The 25,879-nt window shown below is 46.0% G+C and overlaps 1 protein-coding gene across 10 annotated transcripts in view; it reads right to left on the minus strand.

Annotated features, from left to right (window-relative positions):
• Window positions 1-25,879, minus strand: part of Anks1a (ankyrin repeat and sterile alpha motif domain containing 1A) — a 182,303-nt gene that overhangs the window by 39,946 nt on the left and 116,478 nt on the right. The window contains exon 1 of one of the 10 annotated variants that reach the window (XM_046464580.2): window positions 23,351-24,970. The exons of the other annotated variants lie outside the window; for them this stretch is intronic. The gene's annotated coding sequence lies outside the window, so the exon portion shown is untranslated. Of the gene's footprint in view, window positions 1-23,350; window positions 24,971-25,879 lie in introns of those variants that run through there. 10 annotated transcript variants of the gene reach the window in all.

Consider the following 25,879-nt stretch of genomic DNA (forward strand, 5'->3'; position numbering starts at 1 on the left):
AGTGACTGGAAAGGGCATGAGGAGACTTTCTGGGGTGACGGTAATGTTCTGGATCTTGATGAGAATTGAGGTTAAACAAATGTATGTATTTGCTGAAACTTATGGAATAGAAGATAATGATTTATGCATTTACTTTGTATAAATTTTATCCCCCTTGTCCAAACCCCAAAATATAAACAAGTACTAAACTCTAGAGGATTTGGAGATGAAAAGTACCAACATCTGCAACTTCTTTGATGGATCTTAATTTTATTCATTTATTTATATGTGGTGCTGAGAATCGAAGCCAGTGCTTCATACATGTGCATCAAGCACTCTACCACTGAGCCATAGCCCAGCCCTGCAACTTCTTTGAAATGCACCAAAAAATAATGTGGATTCCTAAGTGGACTGAGCGACAGGCAAATGGATGGCTGAGATAGAGCAAGTATAGCAAATGCCAATTACAGAACACAGGCCCTGCACTGTGGATACACCTAGGCATTCACCATTCAAGTCTTTCAAGTTTTCTGTAGTTCAAGAATTCTCAGAATAAAATGCTAGGGAAAGAACATCTCTTCCAGGATCAAATCTTTGAGAAAATTAATAAATTGTAAGATCAACACTGGTTTAAATTTCATTTGTAAGGAACTCTGTTCAACCTGCTAATAAGCAAAGACATGCCCAACAGGCAAAGGAAACAAAGAGTAAGGAATGTGGAGAGCTGCCCCCCCCCCCCCGCCCCCCATGGCATTCTGGTGAAGGGCTCACCCACAGCCTTGTATGATGGCTTTCTCCACCTGCAACCAGGCTAACTTCAGTCTTGCTAGTCTGAAAACTCAATTATCAGCATTCCCAAGGACAAGCAGACCCTGGGAAACTGGTTCATATTAATCAGATCAAAAGAAACCAACTCCTACATCGGTGCACTGTTTGAACATGGTAGGTAAGCAGCACATTAGCATCCTTAGCTAGTAGGACATATTTGTACCACCTATAGCCAGAAATCAATAAAATTAGGAAGTCAAATACACCTTCAGAATACTGAAAGATTAAAAGGGGTGTGGATAGTATTGAAAGCTTATTAGATTATCCCTTTCCTACTTCAGGAGGTCAGCTTTCCAGAACACTGAATCAGGTGCCTGGAAAGCACTCTGTCAGCAACATTAAAACACAGGCCTTGCAGGGTTGCTCCGCTCTGAGCTCAGTTCCGCCAGTGGGCCACACTACACTGCGATGCCAGTGACACACTGCCCAGTAAGCCAGCTCCTTGTCACGGCCATCCTGGGATTCTTCCCAGACATCAGCAAAGCATGTGGCCACTTAATTCATGGTGTCTGGCTTACTTCAGGCCTACCTCTGCTCTATTACAGTGCAGGGTAGAATTTCAAATATATCACATTGAGAATATTGGAAAGGCAAAGTATCAGGGTAGAAAGAACAAGGACTTTAAAATAAAAAACTCGAGTTCAAATTCTGGTTCTGCCACTTCATTAATCACGGAGTGGAACTGTAGACAAGTCATCTAACTTTGCTGGCTTTCCATCTCCTCTTCTACAGTGTGTGAAAAAATGCTTCACTCATAGGACCACTGTCACAGGCAAAAGATCTCTCTTCTTTAAGGATCAGTTTTCTCAAAGGCAAAACAGATACCAACTGAGGGCTGCTAATGTACAAGAGGTCTGAGAGCAGGGTCTGGTTTTCAGACAGAGCTCTGATGAGGAATTAATTCATTGAGAAGCAAATCTAAGCGAGGTGTACACTAAAGTTAGAGGACTAGGTGAGGGCGCCACTGCATGGTCTTAGTGGACATCATTCCTTCCCTGGCACCATCCTGGAAGGCTACTGCTGGAGTCACGTAGAACACCTGCTCCTCCAGAAGCACTGTCTGCCCGCCCTGTTGCTGAGAGATTCCAGTCCCTGTCATCTCTGGAGCCACAGCAGGAGGAACTAAAGAGCTTTCTTTAGCAAAGTCCTTAAAAGAATGTGGTTGAGCTTAATGGTCATTTATTTCTCACTTTGCAACCCACCTGACCAGAGGCAGGCCTTCCTGACACTGGGAAACATCCTCGTAACCCACAGCTGCCAGGCCAGTAGTCCACGCAATGCTACTCCCTCACTTGGGCCATTTTCAGAGATTAGAAAGGGCCTGTGCTTATGAGTCACATTCATCTTCTTCCAATATAAACAGAATTCCACCTAAAAAACAAGTTCATCAAAACCCAGGCCCTTTTTTTTTTTAAGCTAAACCAGAGGGAAAGGGCTTCCTTCTGGCAGAAGATGTTTAGAATGTGCTGTATGAACAATAGCCGCTTCCTGGACACTCAGCTGGAGGTGGCTTCTCCCCTCTGGACAAAATGTTTCATGTGAGGGAGGAGCTGCCTTTCTACGAACCTGGAGCACCTAGGACAATATCAAGATGAGGAAAAGGAGCTGGTGTCAACCCAGGCAGGAGGGGAGGGTGAGGGCTGCAGGCCAGGTGCTGTGCACCCTGGCACCAGGTACAGCACCACTCCACAGGGTGAGGGCGGCAGCCAGGAGAGCTAGTGAAGCAGATGGGGACGACAAGACTGTTAACCACTCCACTAACCTGACCTGCCAATTAGACAACTGCACACCATCTCGTCTCTCAGTGGACACCACAAGCTGGTGCCCATGTGCACAGCCGGCAGGCTTCTCTCCAGCACACCTGTGGCCTTCTGCTTACACCCACCAAATGTTATGGCTAACAAAAATCAATTTCAAAATGGCTTGGTGTGATGCTGCACACCTGTAATTCTAGGTACTCAAGAGGCTGAGACAGGAGGATTAAAGTTCGAGGCCAGTGTGGGCAACTTAGGGAGACCCAGTCTGAAACATTTTTAAAAGGACTGGGGATGTAGTTCAGTGGTAGAGAGCTTGCCTGGCATGTGCAAGGCCCTGGGTTCCATCTCGAATACCACAAAAAACACCCCCTCCCCCAAATAACCCCTTGTTTATGATGGTTATATCTGTTCATAAAAATAGGAAATAAAATATTACAAAAGTGATGAAACAAGTGCAAAAAGCTGTTTCTGTGACAATCAAGTAGATAACTTCAAAAAGACAATAATGGGATCATTTTTTAAAAATGTGCTCTTGAATTAAGTGTGCTTGGAGAAATAAGTTTAAGAAAGTCTATACTCAGATTGCTTCACTAGTGGCTAAATTCTGGCTTTACTTTTAAGAAAGTCAAACTGGAAACTGCAGTCAATGGTCATTGTGGATGTGGCTCACTTAATAAAAAGAGGACAGAGAGCTCTAAATAAGCAGATCCACACTGAAAAAAAAGGCCCCCGCTCCACATCAAAAGCCAGGCATACACATCTATCATTTGGGGTTAAACTATTATGTTTATATTTCTTTTTAAAATGACTTCCTCCTTTAACAGGGTTTTGTAATTAACCAAATAACCCCATCCCTAGTGGCAGCATAAGAGGTTTCTGCTAGGAAAAATGGTCATGTGGAAAGCCCTGGGGGGAGCTGGCAGCAGTGCCCCACCCACACATGCACTGGAATCTCAAATACGCTCCTACCCAGTTGAAAATAAACACAATGGCTCTAGTCAAAACTACCATGCCGCCTATCCAGCAATTTGGGAGGCTGAGGCAGGTAGACTGCAAGTTCAATGTCAGCCTCAGCAACTTAGCAAGGTCCTGTCTCAAAATAAAAACAATAAGGGCTGGGGATATAGCTCAGTGGTTAAGTCCCTCAAGTTCAATCCCTAGTACCCAAAACAAACGGAAGCTCAACACTTCTACTACCCGCCTTGCTATCAGAAGTGGCACTAAGTGGAGAACAGCTGGTATGGGGACCAGCAAGCCCCGTCTTATAGCTCTTACTACCATGTTGGTGGCAAGGAATGAAGCCATGGGAGGCAGGGGCTGCAGGTTCAGCAAGCAGGGGCTCCGGAGATTCTCTAGAAGAATCTCTCTGTGTAGCAGGTGAGCAAACCATGGCTCAGGGAATCTAAATAATTTTAAAGTAATTTGAACAGGCGGAACAGGGGCTAAGCCTTGCTTCTTGCCTCTCTGCTGACACTCCATGGACCCCCATGACTGCGGTGGAAAATGGGGCAGTCCTGGGTGGAGGGGCTGGTTAAGGACTGAACTGCATCCTCCTAAACTCATACGCTGAAACATGCACTTGCTTCTCTCAGGAGAAGGCTTCCGAGAGCACTGCCTTGTCCCACTTCAGCAGGGAGACACAGCGCAGTGATCCTGCACTTGGTTGGACTGGGAGGAATGGCGGTGTTGTAAGTCTATTTACATCACGGCAGATAGAGACTGAGAAGCTAACAGGATGGCAATATGAGGCAGATCTTTGTGGTGACAGGATACTGCTGCATCCAGACTCAAAGTCAGTACATGAAAACACACACACACACACACACACACACACACGCGTAAAACCCGGTCTGTGGATTGAACAATGTCAGTTTTCTAGTTTTGGTATTATATTAGCGTTTTGTGATATATCACCACCAGCAGAAACCACGTAAAGGAACTAATTAAAGGACCTCTCTCTACTATTTCTACCACTTCCTTGAAGCTACAATTATTTAAAAATAATAAACTCTGAATAAAGGAAAAAATTTAAAAACCAACATGACAACTATCCACTTATTTCATAAAAGAAAGAACAACTAGAGTCTGAGAGATGAAAAGGACGGACATAACCAGAGTAAAGGTGGCCAGCAACCAAAGGCCACCACACCACCACGACACCCCACTGCCCTTGATTTTCTTCTCCACCATGGACCAGGCCGAACTGTACTGAAGACAATCTGTGTAAGAACGCAAGCCCTGTCCTCGGCCTCACGGGCCTGGCAGGCAGGCTCATGCCAGGGCACCCACCGGAAGCAGGCCTGACATAAAGCTCTCTTTCTCCCAAAACAGGGGAGACTATTCTCTGCAGCCTGGAGAGACCAGAGAACAAAAGTGGGGCAGCAGAGGAGTGTGGGTTGGTGCTGGGAGAAAGGGGCCTGGAGGGGGGGAGCCGGGGGCTTTGGTGGCAAAAGAAAAAGTGAGTTTCTCTTCTGCTTTCTACTGCTCTCCCCAAGCCCAGAACCTCTGCTTTCAGTTGCCCTCCACCAGAGAAGAGGGCTGAGGCCAGCTGTTCTCATGGTCCAGGTTTTTTCATTTAGTCCATCCTGCCTGTCCCTGGCCCAGACTCTGCAATCCAGAGTCTACTCTCATAGTCCCCTCCTCCTGCCTCCTGCCACCACCCATGGCAGCTGTTTTCAGGCTCTGGGTGCCACCCACCCACCCACACTTCTCCAGAATCAGGACCCCAGGAGCAAGCCCTGCCTGTGCCAAGGTAGTGGGTGCTCCCAAAGACCACCTGGGGCTGCAAACAAGAACGAGGAGAAGCCTTGGCCTGGGACAGCTCGTCGGCAGAGCAGTGCCGTGTGCTGGGGGTCCGCCTGTAGCCCCCTGCACTCAGCAATTGAACCCGGGGGTACTATCCACTGAGCCACATTCCCAGCCCTTTTTGCATTTTATTTTGAGTCATGGTCTTGCTAAGTTGCTGAGACCAGCTTTGAACTTTCGATCCTCCTGCCTCAACCCCCAAGCTGCTGGGAACACAAGTGGGCGCCATTGTGCCCAGCTTACACTCAGCATTTCTGAGTCCTCTAATCTGCCAGTCTCTAATGGTCAGATCCTGTGATAACCTGAGGTCCTCTTGGGCCCCAAGGCCCTCTAGGCCTGGGTAGCAAGTAAGTCCTGACCCCACTCTCACTAGGGGAGCAGCTCTTACCAGGCTGACTACACCCTTCTCCTCTATCCTGGCCAGTCTTCCCAGGGCAAGCCCTGGGCCCAAGGCCTAACCTGCTGGATAACAAACACTTCACTGGTTCCCCTTCTTCCTCAATCCCCTGCTCCCATGGTGCTTGCTGGAGTCATCTCCCCAAAAAACCATTTGCACTTAGATCCTGCTTTTGAGGGAGCTCATCCTAAGACAGGTGACCACAGAGAACCCCAATAACTGGAAAAAAATCATCTGAACTTCAAATATGGGTGAGTGTACCTGTGGGTGTGAGAGCTGCGCCTTGTGTAACAAGGGAAATCGCCCACAGTATGGCTGCCGGCAGAAACTAGGAAGCTAATGGGCTGAGGGGGGCCGATAAAAGCTTGATTTGCTTGGGTAATGCTCATTATAGTCATTTATGCGAACTGCTTTTCATTTGCCTAATTAGCTCTGGCACAATAATGACCACATATATGCTAAATGTGTCAGATAAAACTTGCTAAACTGGGCTGGAGTAGTGGCTCAGTGACAGAGCACTTCCCTGCATGTGTGAGGCCCTGAGTTCAATCCCTAGCACCACATGTAAATAAAATAAAAGATCCATTGACAACTAAAATTTATTTTTAAAAAACTTGCTAAACTTTTGCTTGATTACTAGCATTATGCAAACCCACGCTTGGTTCTGGAGGGTTTGTAACTGGGTTCTCACACTGCAGCCTGCTCACCACCAGAGGGTACACGGGCAGGACTTTGCTCTTAAAGCAGTGTGGTTCTCAGACTTCAGTGTGCATGACGATCACCTGGAGGGCTTGTTAAGCCACTGATTGGCTGCCCAGAACCAGAGTTTCTAATTTAGAAGGTCTGGGAGGAGGGGAGAATCTACGCTTCTTACAAATTCCCAGCAGAAGTTAATGCTGCTGGTCTGTGATGCTACTGAGAACCACTGCTCAGAAGCACAGGGTTAAACCTGCAGGTCAGCACTGGCAACCCAACAGGGTGACCAGTCTGTATACTGTTTCAAGAAAACAGGTGGAATCTTCTAACATTCTAGGTCAGTAACTGAACCACAACCAGATTTGGTATGCTGACTGTGTAAACCAAAAAAGGTAAATTTAACTCTGTTACTCAAATCCCAGGAGAGCTGGGTTTGCTCATTTATCCAACAAGTGAGTATCAAGCTCCAAATCTGTACCAAAGATGTCGCTAGGCAACGGCGGTTTGGATACTGTCAAAGGTTGTGTGAGACTTTGAGTAGGTCACATCCTCTGTGGGCTTTAGTTGCTACCTGTAAAGGAGATCAATCATGTTTAGGGAGTCCCTGGTTTTGACATTTCACAATGAAAAGCAAAGCAGCCTTACAGCTCAGAGGAATGACACCTTGCCTAGCTGTTTGGGCAGTATGATGTGGAATGCAGGAGCCCAGATGCTCCACAGGCCAACTGTGACAGGGCAGGTGAGGTCCTGGCGGCAGTCTTGGCCCTGAGACCCTTCTGGCTGGTCAGAGTCCAACTCAGTTCAATGAACACCCCAATTAAGGGTGCTGCCAAGGTAAGTCAGTACTATACACAGTACCAACCAAGAATGCAAAAGCACCCAGCGTGAAATCCACGTTCATAATTGGTACTCCCCTGATACATTATGACATTTAATCACTTGAACTGCTGAAGGGAAAACAAGAGCTGCTCACTAGAATTATGGATGCTGTGAGAACCTCCTTGCTGGGGTTTAAATGAACCTCATGCTAACAGCATTCCTGCTTTGAATGCAAAGCAAGAGGCAGGTGGAGAGAGGCGGGGCAGCCACCTGTGAAGGGCATTGGTGGCTGTGGCTGCTGACACTTCTAGTCTTTCTGTGAAGGCTGGCTTCTGAATGAAGCCGGCAAGCACTGACCTTCCACACTCCACAGGGAACACTCCTGTTTTATCTACTTTACAGACAGACAGAATGACACCCAGGGATGACCAATGAGTCAGCATGGGACTGTGCTGGCTGATCTATGGCTGACCCAGGCTGGTAACCGTGGGTTGGGTTTGAGGTAGAAAATAATTTTGTTAATGCAAACATCCACCACAAGACCTAAAGTCACTGTCACACAAGGGTTACACAGGTGTGCAGAGAGTCCAGCCCTGGCAGCAGCAAAAAGGGGCACCCAGGGGCGGGGGCACATTTATGCAGCTCAATAACCTCCTGGCAAGCCGATCCAATGGAAGTACATTTCTTTTATATATAAACAACTAACATCTCAGTCTTATATAAGGTACAAATAAAAAGCATATTCAGTTAACTATTTTTTTGTTAATCTAACACACAAAGCTTAAGTGAAAGCAGCAAAGCATTCTAACACAAGCCCCTAACCCCTACTTTCAGTCAGACTGCTGCTCCAAAGCTGCCTTATATGGAATTCAGGAGCCACCCACTTCACTCAAGAAGCCACCTAAGAGAAGGAAATGTGTCATTTAACTATCTTCCTACACCCAGCATCTACCACAGAGCCTGGCACATAGCTGGCAGCTAATAAATACCTGCTGATAAAGTAAAGGGCACGGTCCCAGCCAGCCTGGTCAGCCGCTGGCAGTGAGCTGAGAGCAGGATTCCTGGGAGGACAGCAGGCGCTGTTTTGCCTGTTACTAAGGGTGAGACTGTTCCTAAGCCAACCTGTTCCACTCCTCAGAGGGCAGCAAGTCCCCACGGGCTTATTTCCACTAGTGCCAACTGAACTGCTTCTTTCTTTGATCTAAAAACCCCACTTTAAGTGTCAGTGTCTGTGTTTTGCTCACGATGCCAGGACTCAGGATCAGGGCTGTGCTCAGCCTACTACTCCATCTGTGATGTCACAGGTGCCAATCGTTTCTCAGCTTCATCTTCCTCTCTTTGGACTCAACTTTTGGAGATCTGATTTTGCCTCTAACCAAACTCACTTCAGATTTATGTCTCACTTCCTTTTTTAGTTCACTGAAGAAATATAGACACAATTACCTTATTACCTAAAATTTGTCAAATGTAATGATATTGACCTGAGTAATGCTCAGTCTACAAAAATCTGGAAATTTAATTAATACAACCAAGAGGCATTGCCTAGCCTACGGCAAATAAAGGGCACAGCACAAACCCGATAGGGGAATGTGGGCTCCCCCAAAGGGAAGCACACTTTCTGAAAGCCAGGTTTGGACCAAGGAATCTTGTCATTTCCTTGTTTCAACCACTCTGGCTAATATCAACACATGCCTGGTGTGGTACACGCCTGTAATTCCAGGGATCTGGAGGATAGCAAGTTCAAGACCAGTCTCAGCAACTTAGTAAGACCCTGTCTCAAAATAAAAAGGCCTAGGGATGCAGCTCAAGAGCAAAGCACCCCTGGGCTCAATCCCCAGTATCACAAAACAAATATAAATAAATAAACGATTCATTTAATTAGATATTGTATTTAATTAAATAAAAAGAAAAAGAAGAAAATCCTGCAAAGTCAAACAGAACCTCTTATATTGTCATCTCTCTGGTTCTTCATAGTCACATCTTCCTAATGTCAATGAGTGACCTGCATGTCCACCTGCCCTCCTGATGTCACTTAGTGTGTACCTGAGAAACACAGCTGGATGGGACTAGGGACTGCAGGACAGTGTGGTCCCCCACCGTTCACTTTTCAAGTCTGTCTCAGGTTTGACTCCAGAGAGAAAAACATTCAGAGAGGAAAAAACCCAAAATGCTCATGGTGCTGTTGGAATAGAAACCCACCTACAATTTGCAGTGGGCCACAGCTACGAAGTCAGCACAAGCACACTCTCCTCAAAAAAGCAAAAGCAAAATGAAGTGGCAAAAGAAGTAACAAGGCATCATCCACCTCTGAGAAACGCAGAGTTAGAGCCCTCGTTGGCCACACGGGAATACCACCACGAAGCCCACGATGGTGGGTTCTCACAATGCCACCCCAGCAGCAGGGTCTGCTACCATGGGTGCTCAGTGAATGCTGCTTTGTAGTGGAGCTGTGGGTGTTAAAACTGGGGGGCTTCAAATAAGTGGCTTAGTGGGAGCCCAACCCGGAGAAGTGGGTGCCTTCCAGAGCACACAGACTTTAATGCATCTCGGCATGAGGACCAAAAGACTCGCTCTTCATTGACCAATCTGTTTCCATCCCCAAGGGGCTTGGAGATTTTACACTGAAGGGTTTGTCAACAGTGAAACAAATGCATCCATCACCATCCTTGAGCCTTACAAACTGGCAGCTCTTGAATTGCTGCCTAGGAAGAAAAAAGGCTGAATCTAATCGAACCCTCAGGAGGAATTTAGCATAGAGAAAATGTGACCTGAATGGGAGCCCGGCCAGACCTCTGGGTTAATACCCCTCCAGCACAGGCACACCAAGGCCTGATTTCTGGATCAGCAGCAATATTTCTGATTTTTAAAAAAATGGGCTTTGGAAAAGTTCTTTAACCAAATCAATACCACCAGCATAGCAAGCCAGACACGCTACCTCCCTGCGTGACGGAATAAGCTCCTGTAAGTCTATGAATGGCTTTGTACAGAAGGGGCCTGCTAAGGACTCGTTCAGTCATGCACTCATTCCACTGCACCAAGTCCTTCTGGGGACCTGTGGGGACAGATGAGGTTACCTGGGCAGGAGCTGGCATGTTTACTGAAATATGCCGCATCTGGCTTGGTTCTTTTTTCCTTTCAATCTAATTTAAAGATTAGGGGCCAAGAACCTGCCAAACATATTTCTATTCTTGACTTACATAGAGGATACTTGAAAGTAGAAAAAAAGTAGGCACTGATCATGACATCAAGGGGGTTTCAATTTTCCCATTCTTTAGAAATGCTATTTTATTTATAGGAGGAAGGGCAGGCAGGGAACGGAGTAAGCCTAAAACTTATATTGACATTTAAACATGAAGTTTTCAACTCCTTTTTTTCAAACCTACCTGTTTTAGTAAAAACAAAACAGTTTCAACTTTAAAAAATGGAGGAAGGGTAGTAAATCTATCAAATTAAGTGAGAAATGTACAAAACATTAGTAATACACACCTCCTGAAATCTGTAGATTTCTGTGCTTGCATCTGTGAAACTAATTATCCTCGCTATTCTTTAGAATCCCCCAGTTATGGTATAAATGGGCTATTGTTATTACTAGACAATTAAAAAGAAAGCAAAATTCAAAATTTAAGGGTGAGGAAAAGGAGAAAAACTTAATTTCTGTATCTTCCTCAAGAAGAAAAAGAAAGCTACCCCAAATCACTACAAGGTCTTCAGCATCCGGATGTTGAGCACTTTGGAAGGGCTGTGACAGTTCAAGGATTCAGGACATCCACATCCTTCCTTCCTTTCAAGGCCCTTAATCATTCCCTCAGGTTCCTGAATGCCCACTGTGGCTGGGGAGCCCAAGGGCTTGTAAAAATGAACTTTGATGGCTACTCTTGAACTGGCTCTCTCAACTAGCTGGGGAGACATATCAGCAATCAAACTAGTGCCTGAGGAGAGAACTGAGGAAAGCCATCTCAATGCCGGAGGGTCAGCGATGGGCCCTGCCTTCTGGGTTTCCTGATAGCTCCTGACACAGAGGCCTGACACCCGCCAATGTGCACAGGGCCGACCCCACCTCCCACAGCACTCTTTTTCTTCAAGAACACTTCTTTTCTTTTTCCTCCCCCCACCCTTTTTTTTTTTTTTTGTATTAGGGATTGACCACAGGGTGCTCAACCCTGAGCGTTAGCCCAGCCCTTTTTGGGGTGTGGGAGGGGGACGGGGATTGAACTCAGGGGGCTCAACCACTGAGCCACATCCCCAGCCCTATTTTGTATTTTATTTAGAGACAGGGTCTTAATGAGTTGCTTAGCACCTCACTTTTGCTGGGGCTGGCTTTGAACTTGCGATCCTCCTGTCCAAGCCGCTGGACTGAGAACACTTATTTTTGTTTGTGATACTATTTTTATTTGTTCGAACTTGTTTAATATCTGTCTCTTCCTTTAGACTCTAAGTTCCTCAAAAGCTGGGCGTTTATTTTGGTTAAGATTTCATTTTGTACATTCAGTCCTTAGAACTCAGCCAGGTGCACAGCAGGCTTTCAATATGTGGGGAAAGAATGACAGAGCCCTTAAGGAAGGGTAGGATTTCAACAAAAAGAGCTGGAGAGGGCTGGGGACCTGGCTCAGAGCACATGCACAGCATGTGTGAGGCCCTGGGTTCCATTGCCAGTACTAACGTTCCCCGCCCCACACACACCACACACGGGAAGCGGAGGGCACCCTAGTCATATACCAGAGTGCAGAGGAAAAGTGAGCAAGAGAATGGACCAGAGGGTCTCAAGTTTATCTCCCACTTTTCCTTTCTTGGCCAAGAAGGAAGCACTGCTCAACTTGTGACTGGTTCCAAAATTCTGGGAGGGAAAAAGAAACTAGGGGTTTAAAAAAAAAAGCGGGGGGGGGGGGAGCAACATTAGACACACAGGATGTGGACTGTTCTCAAGCTTAATTTATTTGATACTGGGGACTGAACCCAGGGTCACTCTACCACTGAGCTACATCTCTAGCCCTTTTTATTCTGACACTGGGTCTTACTAAGTTGCTGAGGTTGGTCTCAAACTTGCAATCCTCCTGCCTCAGTCTCCCAAATTGCTGGGATTACACCACCATGTGCACCACCATGCCTGGCCCTGGTCTCACTCTTAATGGTGAAGACTTTGGTCGATTGGTTAAGGTGTCGACCGATGTCATTATTATAAAGGTTCCTCCCCCACCCCTGTTACTAGTGGGAACTAGTGAGAAGACTTTATTCCTAAATACTTTTCTAGAAACCAAAATGTTGCACCATACAACTTTATGTCCTGTTTTTCATTTGGCAAGTTGCAAATATCTTCTCATACCATTAAATATTCTCCAAAAACAAAATAAAAACAACTATACAACAACAAAAAAAGGAGGAGGAAGAGGAGGAGGAGGAGAAAAAGAATTATTATTATTATTGACTGAAGCCAGAAAACTAGGGTTTAAGACAAGAGAGAAAGCAGCTAGCTACAGAGGCTGGAGCACAGGGTCATTCTCGGGAGAATCGTGAACTCCAGGCTGGAGAGTTTGGATGTTATACTGTGGCAACAGGGAGCCCAGGGAGGTTTCCAGTCAGGGGACGGTGATATGAGATATTTCAGGAACACTGTAAAGCAGCCACAAGTGAGACGGACTGGAGGAGATGCCCAGAGGAAAGCTGTACAGATGATCCAGAAAGGTAAGTGGGAATGGAGAGGAGGGAGAAAGGTGTTGGGAGGAAACCTTCATGAGTGGCCAGATGGGCAGAAAAAGGAGGATTCAGAGTCAAGAGCCCTTGAGGGCTTGAGCTACCCATTATAGGGTCTGGTTTGGGGTCATTTATACCACTCAGGTTTTCTCAGTCCTCGCCTAACTGATTGATTTCAAATGAAAAACTTGTACAAAAGCATCTTTATCTACAAACCAAGGTCACTGCAAGTCATATAGCTGCTAAAAGTGCTTGAAAAAGTCTCACGGGCCCAGAACAGGGCAGGGATGCTGTTAGGTGGAGAGTAGGCAGAGTCCTTGGGATGTCATGGGGCATGGGGAAGACCTGCATTGATTCGCCCAAAAAGCACAACAGGGAGAGTTTGAGTTGTGTCTCCTAGGCAGGAATCACAATGGATGCTTCAAAAGGTGACAAGCAGCTCACTGCACAGAACAGCTTTCTGTGTGGCTCCTGAGGGGGAGAGGAGGAGGAAGCAGGCATACTGTGCTTAATTGGAGTCACCGACAGATTGATCCCTTAATTTTTCAGAAGAATGGGAGGTACACTCAACTCCTTGATGAAGCATTATCAAGTGCCATGTGGCAAGTGAAATCTCATGATACGCGATGCCATGTACATTAGGTTCAAGCATCTGTAATGGGATCACATGACTTCAAGAGAGCCTGGCGACCTGGCACACTTGAGAGAACAGCCAGGACAGAGCAGCTGGAGAACAAGTCACCTGAGGAGAAGGAACTGGGGTGCCAGGCAAGGAATCTGGATTTGAGAAGAGGGGACATAGCTGTAGCTTCTAACATCTAACAACCATCGAGGAGGACAGTGTTCATGATGGGGCAGAGGACACAGATTTTAGCTGGAAATGAGAAAGGAGTTACAGCAAACGAAGAGGGACACCTGGAGTTTCCAAGCCCAGGGTGGAAGATCATTTTTTGGGAAACACGTGACTTTGATCAAAAGGGAGTTGGACTACATGATAACCAAGAGGCCTTCCAATTTTTTGACTTTAGAATTTGCTGGAAATCACTCACTTTGCAGTTCACAAAAGAAAAACCTAACAGGCCCCTGCCTGGGACAGCAGTAAAGGCAAGGAATGAAAGGAAACTTGTCCTTCTCCCATCAGGCCCCTCTCCCAAATTTTCGTACACACATTTTTTTTTCCTAGAGTTGGAGGAGAAAAGTAAGAGAGTGTTTCAATAATTTGGGTCGAAATAAGAGGAACTGAAAAGTAACCACTAATTGGTGCCAAAACAATAATTTACCTCACTGAAATTCTACATATAATCTTGTTAAGACTTAATCACTGGTTTCCCTCACTTATCAACCCTAAGACCTTAAGCAAGTCATTTCAGCTCTCAAAACTTTAGTTTCCTCACTTGAAAAACTGAATAAACAGTAGGTTAGATCAAATAATTGCTAAAAAGCAACAGGATATTTACCACTCCTTATATCAAAAGAAATTTCAGAAGAAGCAAAGACTTAAACCTGAAAAATTAAACTATAAAAGCACTAGCCAGGTTTTTATTTTCTTCTTTTTTGTAATCTTAGAGCAGCGAAGGTCTTTATAACTCGGATACGAGATTGAGAATTCAGGCTGGGGATGTATGTAGCTCAACGGTAGAGATCTTGCCTAGCATGTGTGAGGCTCTGGGTTCAATCCCCAGCACTGCAAACTAACAAACAAAAGCCCAAATCCAGAAGTCATCAGATTGACAGATTCACCTACATAAAAGTTTAAAATTAGTGCATATTTAAAAAAGAGAGAAAAAGATGGTTCACCCCTGTAAATACCAGCAACTCAGAGGGTGAGGCAGAAGGATGGGGAATTTGAGGCCAGCCTCAGCAATTTAACAAGGCCCTGTCCAGATAAAAAATGAAAAAAGGATTGGAAATGTAGCTCAGGGGTAAAGTGCCCCCGGGCTCAATCCCCAGTACTGCAAAAATAAAAAAACAAGGAGTTAGAGTTGTAGCTCAGTGGTAGGGTATTTGCTGAGCATGCATGAGGCCCTGAATCTGATCACCGGCAACCTCGCCCCAAACCCCACAAAACACCATAAGAACAAAAGACAACTCATATCACAGGAAAAAACTAATCTCTCCAAACATGAAGACCTTCTTGCAGATTAGTAAAAGATAAATTCAATTTAAGTGGGGGGAGAAATATAACAGTGCTTTTTAAATGCAAGATGGCAACCTTACTCATAATGAGAAAACACATTATAGGGCTATCCCAAGATAATACTGTCAGACAAATCTAGTAACGGAAAAGAGATTAAGAGGCTGAACGTCTACCCCCACATTGGTAAGGTATAGAGAACAGGCTTACCTTTTTTTTGATACCAGAGATTAAACCCAGGGATGCTTAACCACTGAGCCACATCCCCAGCCCTTTTTACACTGTATTTTTGAGACAGGGTCTCACTAAATTGCTTAGCGCCTCACTAAATTGCTGAGGCTGGCTTTGAACTCTTGATCCTCCTGCCTCACACTCCTGAGCCTCTGGGATTACAGGCATACGCCACTGCCCCTGGCTAGAGAACAGGCTTACTTTATTGGAGAGAGTAAATTTAACATGAATGAATTCTTCTACACAACTGTGCAACTTCTAGAATGCTATCTTAAAAACGACTCTGCACAAGAATTTGCATCACCAATGCTCTTTGTTTGTAAAATCTTCACAATAACCAAAATGTCCATTGTCAGGAAACTTTTCAAATAAATGGTAATGTATCTATACCACGGAATACTATGAACCATAAAAAAAAGGAAAGGAAACTCTTCATGTATTTAATTAGAATGACTTTTTAAAAAAACTGTATTATTGGGCTGGGATATAGCTCAGTGGTAGAGGGCTTGCTGAACATGCCCAAGGCCCTGGGTTCAATCCCCAGCACTGCAAAATAAACAAACAAAACCTACTGTTACGTGAAAAAAGTTTGGAGTGGTATATAGAAGAATAGTACCTCTTTTCACATTAAAAAGAACGTGTAACATGTCTAAAATGCTTGTATGTGCACAGAGTATTTATGGAAGGCTATTTAAAAAACAAGCTGGTATCTGTGGACAAGGAGGGAAGGAGATCTGTTTCTCTTCTGTTTATCTTCTTTGGTGCCTTGAAAATTTCAGCCATATTCAGGAATTAAAAAAAAAAAACAAAACCCTAGGGTATAACAATTCCATTTCCAGGGTTGGCTTTGCCTAGATTTCTACATGCAGTTACATATGGTAGCTGTTTAAAGCAAATATTCCTTCCATGGGCACAGAAATCACTCCAGGACACTTTGGGGGTGGGATAGTTCTACTTTAAAGTACAGTATGAAGGCAGAAGGCCCCTCCTCTGCCATAGCACCCCAAGTTCCATGGTATTTTCTACTGTCCTAAGGGCCAGCAGGAGGGTAGGGCCAACCCCCAAAGATAATCTTGTCCAGGCTCTGCACCTCTGAGTGTCGGAAGGCAGCTGTTCCCCAGCAGGCAGCCTCAGTGCTGCATACCCCTGCCTAACAGATCCAAGGCACTCCCATGGTTTTAGGGGAAGTTCTGCTGAAAATAACAAGATCCATAGCAGACAAGAACCAGAACATTGACCAAAGTACACTATTTCAGCTGAGCTTACAACAGCTTCCTGTCTGTTTTAATCAGGACAGCCAAGAACAGATTGCCAGACAAATTGTCATTTGTAGGCCCCTGGTGAGCCGAGGCAGTTTTCCACCTGTCCAGACAGACCAACAGGCTGCCTCGGGTTATAGACAGGTGGGCCCTGTGGTGCCCGAGACCGGGTCATTAGACCGCATGATTAGACCGCATGAGCAAGACAGAGCAGGATGCCTGGGAAAGTTCTGCTCAGCACTGTGGCCCCGCCGGGCACCTACGCCTCATAAGCATCCTTTTCACCCACTGGTCTCACCTGGTGGCATCAAAAAGGAGCATCAGTGGGGAAGAAAGCAAAACAGAGGGAAGTAGAGGAACCACGGGCAAGAGGGTAGCCTCCCATGAAAGAGGACATAAATACTCTGTGCATATATAAAACTGAGGTCAGAGAACACATCTTTGAGGGTGCTGCCCAACACCAGGGGACAGAAAGCAGCTGTGTTGTTTCTGAGGGTCACAGATTCCAAAGAAAGCCCAATGATAATAATAAAAGCCAGTCCCCTACTACCTACCACTCTGACCACACAGCACGAATTAAAACAAATCAGCTTCTCCCCGCAACACACACAGACCAACCTCTTGGGACATCAGCAACCGTGTCCCACACTGTACTGCTGATGCCGCGATTCACCTCCTGACTCCGCCAACACCTTGGCATTGGATCTCCTGTTCTTGAGATTCCCTTGCCTTAGAATCCTGGATTTTAGTTTTTACTTCTGCTTTGAGTGTGTGGCAAGTTCACTGGAATGTATTTCTTAAGATAATGACCTAGAACTTGGGCCCTCTACCAGAACTCCCCTAACGATCCATCTTTACTTAGAATAATGACAAAGACATCAATCAAGTTTGAGAAATTCTTAAAAGTTCAGATCCCATTCTAGTTCAAAGATTTCAAACATATGAATGTAAGCTGGGCACTGTGGCACATGCTGGAATCTTGGCTACTTGGGAGGCTGAGGTAGGAGGATTGCAAGTTCAAGACTAGCCTCGGCCACCTAGTGAGAATTTGCCTAAAACTAAAAAGGGTTGAACAAGGTGGCACACACCTGTAATTCTAGTGGTTCAGGAGTTTGAGACAGGAGGATTGCTGGTTCAAAACTAGCCTCAGGGGCTGGGGATGTGGCTTAAGCGGTAACGCGCTCGCCTGGCATGCGTGCGGCCCGGGTTCGATCCTCAGCACCACATACAAACAAAGATGTTGTGTCCGCCGAAAACTAAAAAATAAACATTAAAGAATTATCTCTCTCTCTCTCTCTCTTTAAAAAAACAAAACCAAAAACCAGCCTCAGCAACTTAGTGAGGCCCTAAACAACTTAGCAAGACCCTGTCTCCAAATGAAAAATGAAAAGACCTGGGGATTTAGCTCACTGGTAAAGCACTCCTGGGTTAAGTCCCCAGTAACCCAGCCCCCTCAAAAAAGCCTAAAAAGGGTTGAGGGTGTAGCTCAGTGGTAGGGCACCCTTGGGTTTGAGCCCAATATCATGCCCCAGCACACACAAATATATACACGTACTTAAGTTTGAAAACTTACCCAACACAGTTAAACTCGGGGTGGGGGGGTGGGGGGTGGGAAACAACACAAGAAAAGAAGCCAGTGGCAATAGTGTCTCAAGAGAAAGGGGGCCTGAGGTCACAGCGCAGTGGTAGAGCACTTGCCTAGCGTGTGTAACGCACTGGGTTCGATTCTCAGCACTGCATATAAATAAATAAAGATTCATTGATAACTAAAAAAATAAAAATAAGAAAAAAAAAGAGAAAAGGAAAAGAAGTTAAAAGTGAAAAGTCGAATCATAAGGAATATTTCTAGGACAACATAAGTGAGGATGGAATTTTAAATTTCCCTTCCAGCAAAAACCAAGAGAAGCCTGCTCCACACCACCACTCAGGCGTGCCCTCCCTGCCAGGCCAGGGGTGCCCCTTCCCTTCCGTCGCACCCGCCCTCCTCTCCCCATTCCTCATCTCCCACTTATTTTTCTCACAAGCAGCTTATCACCACCTAGTGAACTATGAATTTTACTGATTCACCCTTTTTTCCTGCTTTCCCTTCTAGCTTTTCAGAACATCAGCTCAGTGAAGGCAGGAGGTCTGGTGTCCTGTTGCATCTGCAGCCCTTGGAACAGAGCCCAGGAGCGAGCGGGCCACATACCAGCTGAGGGAACGAGGGACGCACTAGGAACACGCAGCACTTCAGGCTGGCATTATTATTGGGCAGGTAAGAATACCTCTGCTCAGACCCTACTTATTACTCATCTTATTGGAGTAATAAGATGAGCTATTACTCCCTGAATTACGTAAGCTCACTATCTACATCCTACTGATGCTGTTCCAAAAAAAAAAAAAACAAAAAAAACCAAACAGGAAACAAAGATGCAAAAATCAAAATGAAAGTATATAAAGAACACTCCAGAAATCTCTCTATGATTCTCAACACTTAGGTGCACTGGAACACAGATCAAGTTGCACTCATCAATTCGTCAAGCTTTTGGTCTGGTTAAAAAAAAAAAAAAAAAAACTAACAAAATGAAATGGTGAGAAAGGGGACATTCTCATTTTGCTGGCAGCTTCACAGCTACCTCCACAGTGCTTGCTGCTGCCCCTCCTGCCATAGCTAAACGGACCCAGATTGCTTGTGAAAAGATGGGCGGGATGTGGGCGGAGGCGTGGAACTCCAAGTGGCAAAAATGCCTCTAAAGACTATAAACATGGGCAAGCACTGGCACAGCGTCAAAGGGAAAAGTCCTTCGGTGGAGAGGGAGGGCTGCGAAGGAAATCAGAACAGCTCCACCAGTGACAGGAAAACAAAACGAATGCAGAAAGTTAGGAGGAAGAGAGTCAAGGGCAGGCGAGAGCACAGGAGGAAAGGGGAGAAATGCCAAAGGGGACAAAGTGCAAGAGAAGGTGGCAGGGTGGCAAGGAGGAAGGAGACCCTGGCAGAGAGGCGCGGCGACAGCAGGGCACCCTCCCAGCCCAGTCCCAGGCTCTGGCAGCATGCTGTCCAGTTAGAGGGGTGATGTCATGGGGTGGGTGGGGGGAGCGCGAGAGCCCTGGGGCTAGGGCAGGAGGCTTAAACCACCAGCCTCAGTTCCCCAGGCAGTGAGGGCAGGGCTGGTCCCCACCAATCCACAGCACTGGAGGCTGCCTGCTGCCATCGAAGCTGTGGAAATGCATGTCCCTGGGCGAAACAAATCCATCAATGCAGGTCACAAAAGTCTCTTTATCTTATACGAAGGCTAAAATATAGGGCTGCCCATAAAATAAGTGATTATTTTAAAAATATGAACAGAACACCTCAGGCTTCCCAGACCACCTGAAACCCATGGAAATTTAGAAGACATGTCATCCAGAATAAAAGCTGTCACTCCTGTGTACACCAGGAAGCAACTCAAACAGAGTGGATGTCCCAAGAGCAGGGAATGTCACATTCTTGTTTGGAGGGAGAGGGCTGAGCCCAGGGAAAAGGATGGCACAGCAGCCTGTTTACATGATAAAGAGAACTCACTCCAGACAGGGTAGAAGGCGGCTGTAACCAGGGGAGACTCAAATCTCCTTTTCACATCCCGCCACTCTTCCCACACACCGGGTCCTCAGGGGTTAAGAGCAGCCAAAGCCTCTGTGGAGTTGAGCCAATCGTCTTTCCTCTTGATGACATCACGTCTCTAATGGGACAGTGCTGGAAAAGGCGAGGCGTCTGGACCTGGGCCTGGAAGGGTGCCCTCTCTGCTGCTGCTGCCACTTCATGCCTCAAGAAGGGATTTAAGAGCCCAGGGTCCACTCGGCTACCACATCAGACAAAACCAGGACGTTCCCCAAATGGACATTCCTGGCCAGAGATCATCCTCGGTTCATACAAAATGCACACCAGGCCCTGCTCTTCACTCATTCCTCACTTAATATTTATGAAAGTTGATCACAAAATACAAATTTATCACTTAAGCCTTCTGCCAAGTTTTAAATGACTCCATGTTTATACCTAGTGGACAAGCAGCCCTCTGTGGTTTTCTCTTTCATAAACTTCAATCCCATTCAAAGGCAGGTATGTGAGAGACCCAGTTGACCCCAAAGACTAGATACGTCCAAATCACAGCCAGACCAGAAAGTTATTTTTTGTTCTTACAGTCAACCCACCCATATCTGAGGGTCCCGCACCTGCAGGCTCAACCAACCACAGACTGGAAAGTTTTGGGGAAAAAAGTCTACACTGTGCACATACGACCTTTTTTCATACTGTTATTCTGTATGTTAGAGTAAGACAACTATTTACACAGCATTTCGTTGCCATTTCACAAAGGGACTTGAATTGAGCATCTGCAGAATTTGGTATTGAGATCTTGGTCCCAGAATAGATACCCCAGGTCCAAGTGCTGCTGCTGCAATGAGGGTGGGAGTGGGCATCACAGTGTGCAGGCAATAGGCTGAAAACACACTGTAGGCGCTTTTGATAGGGGAGCAACTGAAATGATGCACTGCCAACTTGGAAGGAGGGAGGACAGGTTTCTTTCCTATAGTTGAAAGTGGGAAATCTTCAAGTTATGATTTTTTTTCCTGTTCCCAGCACCATGAATATCCAAACCTTTTGGTTCATTTGCAAATGAAAATTGGTTTACAATGTACACGCTAGAATCCTATGGACTGCTCTGGCACACAGCCATAGATGCTTGTTTAGAGATGACAGAAAGAGGGTCCCTACAGGAAGAAGAGTAGGGAATAGAAGGAACTTCAGAATAGGCTCTTTCATTTAGGCTGGTCTGGGCAGCACGCAGGGAGAGCCACAGGGACAGAAGCTGGTCACAGTGAAGAGCCCCAGGCCAGGAGGGGGAAGAAAAGGCCTCCAGTAAAACCGAGATAGAACAGCTGCTGGGAGAAGATCCCTCTTAAGACTGGTGCGTTAAGGGACACAGCCCTTCCAATATTCCCTTGGCCTGTTAATGCAGGGGCACACAAGCACACAAAGAGGGCAAGGAAATGATCCAAAAGGCAGGTGGAAAATGGCTGGCACAGCATCAAATGGTTAAAGAACAGTTTATTTTTTTGGTATCAGGGACTGAACCCAGGGGTACTTCACCACTGAGCCACATCCCCAGCCCCTTTTATTTTATATTTTGAGATAAGAGTCTTGCTAATTGCTTAGGGCTTCCCTAAGTCTCTGAGGCTGGCCTTGAACTTGTGATCTTCCTGCCTCAGCCTCCTAAATTGCTAGGATTATAAGCATGAGCCACCACACCCAGCAGATTTTATAATCATTAATGTTTCACAAACTTGTGATCCTTCTGTCTTAGCCTCCCGAGTCATTGGGAGAACAGCTTAAATAACAAGCCAACCAACCTTATGATACAGCCATATAACAGAATACTAACCCTTTTAGAATGAAGAACTGAATCCAGATCTTACTGAGGCTGTCATGGTAAGATATCTACAGTTGAGTGTGGTGGCACACACCTGAAATCTCAGTGTCCTCGGGAGGCTCACAAGTTTTCAAGGCCAGCCTGGGCAACTTAGTGAGATCCTGTCTCAAAATACAAAAGGACTAGGGATATAGTTCAGTAGTAAAATGCCCCTTGGTTCAATCCCCAGTACTGAAAAAACAAACAAAAAATGATATCCACAATATGGAGAAAAGCAAATTATAAACCAGTAAATATATTAAGACCTCCAATTTGGATGTATATCAAATATCAACAGAGGTTAACTATGAGTAGAGGGGTGTGGGTTATTTCCCCTACTCTATCTATATTTAAAGCTTCCTTTATAAACAGCTTCTCAGTTTAACGTCCACTGTGCCTCAGGGATCAAGGCGATGCAGAGGGCTTTGACTGGAGTGGAGACCGTGGACACTTGACTGGAACTCGGAGGCAGACAGCATGTTAGGCTGAGCTCTTTTGAAGGCAAATTCTATTAACGCTTCATTATCAAAACTATAAGAGAAAATAAGAAGTGACACATTAGGAAATGTGTCACTGATGGCTATTCTTTCAGAGGTTTACCTTCACCAGGCCAACACTCAGAAGTCACCTCGTCTAGGGCAATTCGACAAGTGCAGCATTGCCAACGCTAAGGAGCATGACTCCCAAACTTACCAGCAAGGCACATTGTCCAACAAGAGGACATCCTCCCAAGCAGCCAGCCAAATATTATGTACAAGAACACATTTGAAAAATTAATAGAGAGGGCTGCGGATTTCTAACATCTTTCCTCCTCTCAGAGAGTTAGGTAGAAAGGCTCAGTAATTCCTCAAAAATCAACAGGGGGTGCCTACCTGACTTTCCCAGGCTGGGTAGGCTCTCTATCTCTGGGGTGGAGCAGAGTCTTGCACGAGGACCCTCAGCTGAAGGGCTTGAACTGCATCTCCTGCCTCCCAGTCACTGATCACCCTTCCCTCAGGACCATACATAAAGAGTTCTGCCTTTCCTCAGGTCAGAGGCCACTCAGGCTTCCCTTCCCATTCTCTATAGCTCTAGGCACAATAATCATATTAATGCCTGCCACCCAGCCAACCCCTATGCATGCCAGGGACTTACACACATCTCTTATTGTTAAACGCTCTGAAACAGATCTAACTGCCTCTGTTTCACAAATAAGGATGACAGCACTGAGGTTTGTGAGCCCATCCATGCACCAAAGGGAGCAGACGATGACACTGGGCTCAAAGCCGGGTCTACTGAGCTCTGAGCCCATCTTCACCCTGCTTTGCCTTCGAGGAGCCACCTGCCAGACTCACCGCAACTCCACCTACGCTGAGATCACAGCTGCCCGGCCCCTGGGCCTTGCTCTCCCTCCCCAGGCCTTGGAATGAGGAGCTGAGCCGGGTCCAGTCTCCTCCGGAGCAACTTTCCCTATATATTGGACACTGAAGGTCGACAAAGAGGAAATCAGCAAGCACAGGATATGGCAAAGCAGCCTTTGGGTACTTGGTCAGGGTTAGGGTGGGGCATGACCGTTAACCAAGGTCCTATCCTAGGAAAGGTTGCCAAAGTTCTGAGTTGAGGGCCAGTGACTTCATTTTAGATGGAGCCTCAAAAATCAAGTATCACACATCTCAACGACAATGTAAAGGGCCGAGGATGTAGCTCAGTGGTGGAGTGCTTACACAGCATGTGTGAAGACCTGGGTTCCATCCCAGCACTGCCAGCCCATCCCACCCCCAAAATTGAAGGGTTATGCACCACCTGCCTTGCTGCTTTTCATTATGCAGGCAAAGCTCAATCTTCTAAATTCTTTTCTCGACTGCTGGGGGCTGAGGTTGTGGCTCAGCAGTACAGCGCTTGCTTAGCACATGCGAGGCACCAGGTTCAATCCTCAGCACCACATAAAAATAATAAATTAAAATAAATAAATAAAATAAAGGGATTACATCCAACTACAACTAACTTACTAACTAAATAAGAAAGATCTCAACTGCCTTTAAGGTTTTTTGGTTTTTTGTTTGTTGTTTTTGTGGTGACAGGGTACTAGGGATTGAGTTTGGGGGCACTCAACCACTGAGCCACACCCCCAGCCCTTTTTACTTTTTATTTTTGAGACAGGGTCTTGCTAAGTTGTTTAGGGCCTTGTTAAAGTTACTGAGGCTGGCCTTGAACTTGAGATCCTCCTGCCTCAGCCTCTTGAGTCACTGGGATTACAAGTGTGCACCACCATACCCAGCTACATGCCTCTAAGTTTTTTCAAATTTAAAGTATTTCAAGGCTTCTGGTGCTTTAGCCAGACTGTAGAACTGGCCCATTCCACTGAGACCTCCAGCAGTCCCTGGTTCACTGTACTACCCCTAACCTCTACCTGAAAAGGTAACATCAGTACGTGGACTTCCTCACGTTGAAACACAAAGAAAACTGGTTCATGAGCCCAAACAGCTGACTTCAATTAGGCTGGGCTTGGCTTCCGTGATTTTGTTTCTTCTTAAGGAGGAAATGGTGGGGCCCACTAGACTGCCTGGCAATGCTGTAGGTTAACCAGGCCTGAACATGCTGTAAAGAATTGCCCAGCACTCCTGCCTCTCAGAGTGAAGGTGTGCTCAGAGATGGAGCCATAAAGAGGTAATTCATTAGACTGATAAAGCCGCCTTCCAGCACCTGAGAGCAAATCACCTGCTCATCTCTTGGCCTCACGTTCAAGGCCCTTTCACGTCAGCTCTGAATCTCACTCTTTATCAGTATTTCTTATTCTCCCCTATAAACACTCAAGACTGCAGAAACCAGAGGGCCTCAGATCTCCCAGCCCTGTGCTCTGCCTGTGTTCCCTCGACACCTGCCACGCTCTTGCCTCGTCCCATGACTTCACTCCGGTTTGAACCACAAGAATTAATTCTTTGATTCCACATCAAATTCTCCTTCTCTGTGGTCTTTCCTGAGGCTCCTTCCCACCCTCACCGCCTCCCGTCTGAGTCCCCTACCACACACCTTCTTCTCTCTTCATCCCTCCTCATTTCAAAGCATACTGTGCCTGTCCCCATCCTGCCTTCAGCTGTCTTATTCTGTGGCTCCCTGAAAGTAGTAAGACTGTTTTGAAAAACATATTCCTACAAATACAAATATTCTTGTGTGTAATGTCCTAGGGGACACCCAGGATTACCTCACACACAGTGTTTTTCCACTAGTGACCAGGCATCTGGTATAGGTTCACCAAGTCTTTGTTTACTAAGCAACGAAAACCATCTTTTGCACAGGATTCCTCTGTCTCTGACTAAACAGAGTCCTAAACTGCATCTTATCTGGAGATAACAGTCCTGGAGGAATTGTCCCCACCCTGTTCCCACACTGGGAATGAGATTGGCTTTGGTTTACATAACTTTGCAGCTGCAACCCAAATAGAGTTGGGTAGGGCATCAAGTCTACAGAATGTTCAGATGGGGCTGTCAGCTGCCTGGCTCCCTCCTCTTGGAGGGCTAAATTCATCTCTTGAGATTGTTCTTGGGAGATAGACTGAGTCCACTTCAAAGGCAAAAAACTTGCCAGGGTAGCACGTTAACATTCCTGGCTGTTTACCAGTCTTTCACAAACACATTCTTCTGCACAGTGAGACACGCCATAGGTCACTGAGAAACATCTGGGTACATGTTTCCAACTATTCTGTAACATGGTTATGAAAAGCACCTAGGCCTCACACTGCATGGATTTTCTCCCCAACTGTCTTTCTGGGATTCCTGAACCACCAAGCCCTCTGCGCCTCACCGATATGGGAATGTGGGTCAGGCAGGATACTTCTACTGGGAGAGGCATTAGATCTTCTGGGGAATTATCATGGAGGTGCCCAG

The sequence above is a fragment of the Marmota monax genome, unplaced genomic scaffold, assembly GCF_021218885.2.
Source record: "Marmota monax isolate L192 unplaced genomic scaffold, Marmota_monax_Labrador192_F-V1.1 WCK01_AAM20220418_F8-fsc00211, whole genome shotgun sequence".
Taxonomy (NCBI): Eukaryota; Metazoa; Chordata; class Mammalia; order Rodentia; family Sciuridae; genus Marmota; species Marmota monax.